The sequence below is a fragment of the Bidens hawaiensis genome, unplaced genomic scaffold (genome assembly GCF_021521415.1).
Source record: "Bidens hawaiensis isolate Kalapana, Puna unplaced genomic scaffold, B.hawaiensis_p1.1 tig00002343_1, whole genome shotgun sequence".
NCBI lineage: Eukaryota > Viridiplantae > Streptophyta > Magnoliopsida > Asterales > Asteraceae > Bidens > Bidens hawaiensis.
This window is the reverse complement of record NW_027491127.1, coordinates 3,488,603-3,498,952: the sequence shown is the minus strand read 5'-3', so window position 1 is coordinate 3,498,952 and position 10,350 is coordinate 3,488,603. Positions and strand designations below refer to the sequence as shown.

The window sequence follows — 10,350 nt, the reverse complement described above, 5'->3', positions numbered from 1 at the left end:
TAATAGTACTTAAATAATACTCCGTATTTCGTTATTAAAAAAACACAGTACCAATGTTACAAGCCAAACAAAATAACTCAACCCAAGAGATTAGTCTAATAGGTGAGGAAACCTATTTGACTTATAAACCTCACATCAATTGCACATACAACCGATGTGAGACAAGTCCCATACCTTGCAATGGTTTTGGTCTGTAACATAATCGTAAATTGTTTCATTTCCCCAGGTTTGAGCCTGGGATCTCACAACTCAGAGGTAAACCAACTTAATCCATTTATGACACGCATACCGTGTTTAATAAGGGTGAGCATGAGTCAATTTAGCTCGGTTTTGAGTTCAAACCATACCAACAACCAAATTTGTTGGTTTCAATTTATGCGAAAAGATCTTATGCAAAGGTTCGAAAGCCTAAATTCATGCGAAAATTGCTAGTTCCAATTCACCACATTGAAAAGCTTGTGGTTTTATCAACAAAATTTGTTGTGCGAAAGTTATTTGGTTTCGTGAGGGTTATTCTTATACAAAAGTTATCTAGCTAGTTTCTTACCCGTTATAGTCCTAAAAGTTTGAGCACGGCTATCCCGGTTTATGAAAATTTTTATACATATTAAGTCCGGCCAACTTAGCATTTTTACTCAAGCTTCGACACCGATGGACTAGTATGCCAGACCCGTTCATGTGAGGACCGGCCTCATGTTTCGGGTTTTTTATTCTTCTCATTTCATGAGTCATTAATCTTACATGATAAAGTATGGAATTCCTGTTTTTTTAATGTAAGGCTCTTTTCATTCACTAGTATAGCATCATTTTTATAAGTGATTAAAGACATGTTTAAGTTTTTCCTATTTTGTTTTTGATTAATATTTTATTAATTCTTTAACAAATTAATTGTTTTATATATTCATGCATAACATAAAAATTTATATTTCAGGTGCCTAATTAACTTTTACATCTTCCAACCTCTATATATACACTTGCCTAATAACAATAACTTACACAAGCCTTATAGATCAATTTATTACCTCTTAGGATCTCTCTTTGAAGATGGCTTCAATGTGTTCTTTTTCTTTTTCAGTTCTCCATCACAAGAGTTATCATAATAGAAGTAGACAACTTAATACTCGCAAGCCAGCATATTCATCACAATCCACATCAAAGGCTGTCACCGCAAAGGCCGTAACTGTGGTTGAACCCCTCACTAGACGATCAGCAAACTATGCGCCATCGTTATGGTCATTTGATCATATTCAATCACTTTCTGTTGAACACACAGTATGATTACAATTTTAGTTCCGTCCACTTACAATTGTACTACTTAATTTGTATAGTATTATATGATGATATATTTAACTGTTTAGGGAGAAGATTGCAAGGCAAGAGCAGACATGTTAAAGGACGTGGTGAAGAATATGTTAAACGAATTGCGAAATCCATTAAGTACCTTTGAGTTGGTTGATGATTTGCAAAGACTCGGTATATCGTATCATTTTGAGGATGAAATAAGAAATTTATTGGAGGCGATTTACAACAATTACTACAAAACTCATGACAAGTGGAATACAATGGATTTGAATCTTAAAGCCCATGGATTTCGACTACTGAGACAACATGGTTTTCAGGTTCCTCAAGGTACTAATTTAAGTTGCATGTTTGTATTAGTTCTCCATGCATGAAATCTGATTAATATAATAACTTTGTTACGGATTTGCTAGAGATATATTCTGCTACACAGTTTAGCTCCTGTTGCAACATATATCAGTATAACTAACTGAGAAATAAATATTTAACAATTAATTTAATAAAACCCGCAACATATTCAACACCAATAAGATCAACTTTAAAAATAGTTACAAATAATAAGTTAATAAGGCAAGAGCCAATTTCATTGGTATTTGAAAAAATAAGTTACAAATAGTTCTTTTCTATTATCTTTTTTAACGGCAGAGGATCCACTACTAGAAAACAAGTTATTTTCTCACAAAAATTTCCTACAAATTTCCTACGACAAGTAGTTCCAACAGATTTCCAACAAAAAAATTAAGCTCCAACTTTACTACAATATTATCTAATAAACAGTATGTTAAGTCAAAATAGTTTTTGTAGGAAAGTTGTAGGAAGTTTACAACCACATGTTTTTGTAGCAATTTTGTAAGAAAATTTGTTGGTAAACGGTTGAAAACGATTTTCAAGCATGTGTTTTTCCAACGTAACTTTTTTAACTTTTTTGTTGGAAAATTGTTAGAAACTGGATTTTCCAACAAATTTCCTACAAATTCAGTTGTAGAAAAACATGTCTTTTTCTAGTAGTGATCTCACCTGTAAACCTACTCTTTCGGTGCTATGTTCAAGGCCGACTTCTCGATAGTCATAAGACTGTACCCCCTCGCCCCTTGTCCGGTTCAAACCGGAAATAAAGCCGTGATTCGTCTGTTTACCAAGATGTCCTTCGAACTGACCCAAGTGGGCTCCACCTAGGAAGAACACCTCATACCACTAGAGGCCAAATTCAAATTCTCAGGACTACAAATAGTTACAAGACCATACAAAATTAGATGTTTGAAAAAATAAATTATAAACTTGTAGCATAATCCTTAGCAAAAGCAAGAAATAAATATTTAAAATAGTCAGTATAAATAATTTAACTTAAATTTGTTTATTTGATTTTGTTATGTATATAGAGATATTTCACAACTTTAAGGACCAAACCCAAAATCTTAAGCCACATTCACCCAAGGATATGATGGGAATGTTGAATTTGTACGAGGCTACATATCATTCATTTGAGGCTGAAAGCATACTAGATAAGCTAGAGAGTTCATAACAAAATATCTTAAAGAAAATCAAGACAAGCTTCATGAGAGTATATCATCATTAGTAAGCCAAAGCTTGGAGCTCCCATTGCACTGGAGAGTGCCAAGGATAGAGGCAAAGTGGTTATCAAAATATATGAGAAAAGAAGTGACATGAATCCCGCTTTGATCGAGCTTGCAAAATTGGACTTTGATATGGTTCAGTCTATTCATATCGACAATCTAAAACACACGTCCAGGTATCATTAATTTCTACCTAGCGTGTGTCCAAACCAATGTTGTAAAAGTAGGATTACAAGGCCGAGTACTCGCTACAAGGTATGTCGCCGATGCGAGTTTCTGTAAATCCGCCTGGTTACAAAGAATCGGTCAAACGTGGTCAACCTCAGCCAGATTCACATCTTATCGGTGAATTTGGACCGATTTTGACTCAAAAAAATAAAACAAAATTCGTATTTCAATAATATTAACGAACAAATATCATTTTTTAATTAATGATTAATAATTTTTAAAATATTTTATTACTTAAAAATGTATTTCTTTTATTTATATCGATATTCACCTATTTTGTTATAAATATTAGTAAACTTATTATATTTGACATATACATAATATCCAAAAATTAATTTTCTTAATATTTAACATGTCCGAGTACTCTCCGAGTACTCCCCGAGTACTCCGAGTACACCCAACTCCTCAGTCGACCGCATAGGGTCCGCCTAACGACTTTTGCAACCTTGGTCCAAGCTATAATGAATATAATCATTTGTTTGTATACACTTATACATATATGAAATTGATGATACAATGAATTTTAGGTGGTGGAGAAATACAAGATGGGATGAGAAGCTGACCTTTGCTCGTGACAGATTAGTAGAAAATTTTCTATGGACTATTGGTTATAGTTACCTACCTAAATTTAGTCTTGGAAGGAGAAATCTAACAAAGGTTAATGCCATGGTTACTACTATTGATGATATTTATGACGTGTATGGTACTTTAGATGAACTTGAACAATTTACGGACGTTATCAGCAGGTGAATTCTAGTTAATATACTCTTACTTCCCTAGCACAAATTAACTTCATGCGAACTGAAAAGATTGTTTCTAATTTTTAGATGGGATATCAACGAAATCGAGAAACTACCGGATTATATGAAAATATGCTTCCTAGGATTCTACAACACGATAAATGAGATCGCATATAATACGTTGTTAAACACAAGAATCATCATCCTTCCATACCTAAAAGAAGCAGTGAGTAATCTGTATATCCATCTTTCTTACGCGATTATATCGTTATTATGAATAGTCTTGATTTTCTTATTATATGGTGAATGGGATGTATTCTAGTGGGCAGATTTATGCAAGGCATACCTTGTAGAAGCTAAGTGGTACCATAGTGGACATACACCAACACTCCAAGAGTACTTGGACAATGCTTTTGTGACAAATATCAAGTCCTTTAGCACTCATGCATATTAAGTTTTCAACATCAATTGATTCAACTGAAGAGATCCAGGAGTGGTTGGAAAAATCTAAGAGTATAGTTCACCACGCAGCGCTAATCTTCCGACTCGCTGATGACTTGGGGACATCCTCGGTATTATTTTAACTAATATTTTTAACACGATTGTACGAATTTCTAAATGCATATATACAAGTTAATTGCTTAAATTTTTGGTTTTCTTGTTTTTGATGGATGAAATGGAAAGAGGGGATATTTCAAAGTCGATCCAGTGTTACATGCATGAGAGCGGCGCTACTGAAGAGGAAGCTAGAATGCATATAAAAAACTTAATTACGAAAACATGGAAGAAACTTAACAAAGAACGCTCAAATGCTAAATCGCAGCTTCTTCGGGAGTTTATTGACTATGCAATGGACATTGATAGGATGGCACAGTTTATGTACGATAAAGGAGACGGGCATGGTCGCCCAAATCTGACTGAATCTCATGCATCATCATTGTTGTTTAATCCCATCCAAGGGCTATAATTCTTATAATAGGTGTGTATTTTACACTTACGTTGGAAATCAAGAGTGAACTTGAATTCCATCCGTCAAAATGTGATTTTTTTTTATATTCAAATCAATAAAATCCTCAGTTTTTAACAATTGAAGAATGAGACCAGAAGTATTTGATGTATACGAAACCGAAAAAACCAACATAAACAATTAACTGAACATGATAACAATACTAGAACTAGTTGATCGATCGAACCATGATGATAGATGATTCTCTAACAAATATATGGATTAGGAAATTGCAAGTAGATGTTTCAATTATTAACATATCCTACAACGTCTTTTGTTATCTTAATGTTTGGCTCTAATCTTATTATGACCACTAAAGTTTCACTCAATCAAATAAATTCATTTTTCTAACAATACATATTAAAACAAGTCCCAGATTTCAGTTTTGTAACATCACACTAAAATCAAGCTAGCTAGCACTCAAAATGTATTTCAGAACACCGGAAAAGAAGATTAGTTTAACTATTTGGATGTTCGGTTAATAGCAAATCAGTAAAAGAAAGACATCTGGTAATGAAACCACCGAACTGGTAGTCGCTCATGTGTCGCCCACGACTTATTTATTATGTCCTTCTCAGTTGTAATTCTGGTAATGAACCATACATTCGGTGGATCAAAACATCGACGACAGTGAGAATTTATGACCATCACATAGCAACGAGCGTGAAAAGTTTGTAGTCAGTGGAGAAGTGGCAAAATCTTGGTACAATTGTGACTTGGATTGAAGAACACTTTGTGAAAAGCTTGCAGTCATGGACAAGTGACAAAATGATACGTTGGATCCGGGTATAATAGACCCATCGGGCGTGATTGATCAAGCCCAACAGTGATGCGAAACAGTTGTTGGAAGATCTCAAGAGAGAAAAGATGATTATTTTCTTTCCTTATTTTAAGTTATTTGATTTTCATAATTTGTTCAAAAGATTTGTTCCTTTTTGCTTAAGTTTTCTTTTTCATATAAGTACTCGTTTATTTTGAAATAATATATCCAAAGTTGTCCCACATTCAATGTTTTAAAACCGGTTCAAAACCGGCCAGGTTAAACCGGTTAAACCGGATTTCGCACAGTAGACCGGTATTTTGATTCCGGTATTTTTGACCGGTGTGCTAGAATATCGTACCAGCGGTTTTTGTCTAAAATACCGGTTTTTACCGGTCAACCGGTTTTAAGTCCGGGAAATTTTTGATATTCGCGTCCCATATTTTTTCAAAATTACTTTTAACCCGACAATCAACATTCAAATGCGTAAACTTTAGGACTATTTTTTTTAAATTGAGTGCTTTTGCATTATTTTTAAATTAGAAAAATTATGATAAAATAACATTAAACCACTAAATACAGGGAAAATTATGTATCCCTTTTAATTTGTCATATAGGAAGTCCGTGTCTAAAAAAGTACTGATCGGTTTAACTATTAGTTAGTATATTTGTCGAGGAAAAAATAAGTTCAAAATCAAGATTACCTGTAAAAATTTATTTAGTTGGGATTAATCCCGACAAATATATTAAAGTTGTGATTATTAAAATTCAATTTTCCAAAAAAAATCATAATTAATTTTTTAAGCAATGATAAAAGAAATTTGTGGAAAAATAGACTAAAAAGTTATTAACATAACATAAACCGACAAACTATTAACCGACTAATAACAAACAAAAGTTTATAATAATAGAAAAGACAAATAATGAAACAACTTAGATCATCACCAATACAAAATATGTAAATGCATGTTACATCATCTATTATATTCATTCTCTTTCTTTTAACTTATTTTCTTTCATCGTTTTCTATCTCATTTCTCCTAACATACATTCCAAATGCATGCACTTAGCAAGAATTTTCTAACTCTCCTTCTTGTCTCTCGCCGTTAAGTCATCATCCATATCACAAATACAACCTAATTACATTGCATTTAGTTTGTTCTTAAAATATTATGAAGGGAAACTCTACTTTTGAATTTTAAAAGAAGCCCTTGTAGATGTGTGTCGCAAAAATACTTGTGGCCCTCACCACACCATTTTGGACCAAATGTTCACCAACTTCGAAAAAGTTCTGGCCCATATAATTGTATGTTGGATCCGCGTTTGGCTGTATGGAAAGTATATACTCCCTAATCCCTCCGTCCCTCTAAAAGTGTCATGGTTTGAAAAACACAAATTTTAAGAAAATTTTAATGATTGCATTTTTTTCTTAGCAAATGACTATAATGCTCTTAACATATACAAAAAACAAAATTTAAGAAAGTTTGAATGCTTGCATTTTTAAAGGTAAGTTTGGAAATTAATTAATAAAGTTTGAAAGGGGACAAACAAAAAAATAAATTTGGACATTTTCAAAAGGACGGAGGGGGTATATATTAATTAAGGCTCTTATTTGATATGAACAAATATAACTGAAATAAAAAGATATGAACATGTATTTAGAGACCACGACTCCACGAGCTTCACCAAACTTGGTTTGTAACTCTTGAACACGCTATATTAAAAAAATTAAGCTGATATGTATGTAAATGTCGCATACAGTGAGCAACATGACATAAAGTTAGAAATGAAATAAACAAATCACATATCACAGGGCCATCATGTTATTTTTCAAGCCTGCCTTGGATGACTAAGATAATACACGGGGCCATCTCTAATCATATACTGATCATACGATCATATATAGGGCTCGGCCGATGTTTAAGGCATGGTACCGATGAGGGCATTAATTTTTTTTAAAGAAAAGTTATACGTATGCGTTAAAAAGAGCTCCTAAAATGTGAATATTACTATTAAACATAAATACTCTTAAGAAGTAACTAAATACGTTTAAAAAATATTTCAAGTAAGTCATTAAAGTTTGAAAACTATTCTAATCAAATTTTTTGAAAATTTTCATACCAGTTTTGACAATTTAAGAAGCAGAGGGACGGTTAGTAATTTAGCTAAAATAAAAGTATAAAAGGCTCACGAAAATACATGTGGCTGACCACTAATTGGTATGGAATGACGCGTGTCAACTAGGGGTGTTCAGTGTTCACGGTCCGTTTTTTGCGATTTTTGGGTCAAACTGTGAACTGAACCGTTAGTAACGGTTTTTGATTCTTGTTAACCAAAACCAAACCATTGATTCGTGGTTTTTGGGTCAAATTGTGAACCGAACCGTTAGTAACGGTTTTTGATTCTTGTTAACCAAAACCAAACCATTGATTCGTGGTTTTTGGGTCAAACTGTGAACCGAACCGTTAGTAACGGTTTTTGATTCTTGTTAACCAAAACAAGACCATTAAACTTTTAAACTGAACCGAACCAAACCAAACCAAACCATGGAATTTTTTCTTTTTCTTATTTATGCATCTAACGTGTGACAATCAATTCCGCTCTTCTAAATCATCAATCCAAGCTCATAATTAACGTCAATAGGCATCATTAGCATCCGATGACCTGAACACAAAAAACATGCTTGAAGCACCAAAGTTGACACATTATTTATTTAGAACATACGAATTAATATGCGAAAATATACAAAATATACCCGACCATCACATACCCACGCTTATCATTTGCATGCCCTCAAGCAAACTATCATGCAACACATACACCTCGATCGATGGCTCGACAATTATCATCATTAATACTAGTGAGGTCTAATGTCATACCCAATTCTCAAAGCTAATACTTTCAAGATTGATAACCCACCAAACAAATTTAATGATGCATTTAAAACAATGGAAACCAAATAAGTATACATTGTTTTCGGTTAAGGCACACATGATCACACTCCTCATAAATATATCTCTTCTCTCGGTTTAATATCCGGACCAACAAAAAGTGTGCCAGTATCTCTCTACCCTCTATACCAAGTTTGAACACAAAGTAATAAGCTTGCAAGCTAGTGATATCTCCACCCATTAACCACCGATTGTATAAAGACTAGCACTAATTAGGGTTTTGATGCGGCTTGGGCACGGGTATGAAATAGGAATTATTTAGTGACTTATGGTGGATGAAACCTAATTTATTCAAAAAAACAATCAAACTAATAAATTGACTATTATTTACAACCAATATTGACTTTAAACATTGACTCCGTTTGAGTTTTTTTAATTTTCCAACTTTTTTCTTCTTTTTTTTTTTCATTTTTTTAACAAGAAAACTTGAGACATAAATACACCGTGTATTATGCTCTACAACGTACTGACTATACACAACTCCAGCATACTGGATTTCATCACACATGGTTAAAATAAAAGGCTAAGGCTAACAAGGCTTGTAATATAGGGTTTCACGAAAGGTGTAGGTCCTATGGACGGATCAAACAACAAAACACTAGTCTACTTGGATCAATCTCAACACTAGCTAGCGATAATCACTAGTGAGGAACCGAGATCTCGGATCTTGTTTGGTTATATTATTACCGTGAGGGTGGAAGAGAAAAAGTAGAGAAGAGAGTTTGAAATATGGATAAGGTTAGACAATTGATAGTTGTGCATGCATGAGATACACACACTATATAGTGTGTGTGTGCCCATGCACCATCTTGATATTATTTACGCCCAATGGGCTCCTTATTATAAGGCCTCGGGCCCAAACATACAAACAAAGATAATCTGACTAGCTAACATACATAAACGTTAAAGGCATAATTAAATACGAAGGACTAAACACAAACAATCTCCTTCTAGTCTTTAGTATTTATTCCGTTAGCTCTTGTCTTCAGTCGGACTCGGACTCGTACTCGAACACATCGTCGTTATCATGAAATGGTTGCTTCTCAACAAGTAGTTGTATGAACTTTTAGAACTTTGCGACAATAGCATTGGTGCAGTCCCGACGCACATCTTCAACCGTGCACAAGGGTGACTCATGAAGCTTTAGTAAGTTAGCGTTGCCGAATCCTGCCAGTTCGTGTTCATAAAAAAACGGAGGCCACTCGATCTTTCACAATGAATAATAACCTCTTCGTGCGCATTGTCAAATTCCCATGAGATAAAGTCATAAAGAAAGTCATTATCAAAGGGCATGCCATGAAAGATAGGCTCTCCATGATCATCTGGCATCATGTACCTCCATCCCTTAGTTTGCTTTCCAGTAGCAGGATTGACTTCCTTAAACTTGTATGACCTACCCAGATTCAGAGTAAAATTTGGGTAGTCATCTTTTCACTCATGAATCAGAAATCGCTTGAACCATCCTTCCACCATGCTTTCCTCCTCGCCTCGACCCACCGTCTTTCTAAAATAGTTCATGTAAAAAATAGACAAGGTGTGCACATCTTCATAAGAGAGATATGCCAAGTCGCCATTGGCTCGTCGGATAGCCCAACTTTTGTTGTCCTTATGCCACCTTGCGTAGAGGATTGGGCTTTGACCTTCATCTTATGCTTCCCATTCTGCTCACACTGTAGTATTTGATGCATTTTATTGACTTTCTTCGAGCAGGCTTGGCAGAGGGAGTGATAACACACTCTTGAACTACAGGCTCTTCACTCACCATTTTCGGAGTGTCCAAATTAGGGGAGTA

General features: G+C 34.3%; 1 pseudogene across 1 annotated transcript; it reads left to right on the top strand.

The window, feature by feature from the left end:
- Window positions 1-872: 872 nt before the first annotated feature.
- LOC143618978 (R-linalool synthase QH1, chloroplastic-like) lies at window positions 873-5,057 on the top strand (annotated as a pseudogene). The gene is made up of 7 exons (XR_013151122.1): window positions 873-1,272; window positions 1,359-1,629; window positions 2,679-3,049; window positions 3,629-3,847; window positions 3,929-4,067; window positions 4,164-4,412; window positions 4,511-5,057. The product of XR_013151122.1 is annotated as an R-linalool synthase QH1, chloroplastic-like (transcript).
- Window positions 5,058-10,350: the final 5,293 nt, after the last annotated feature.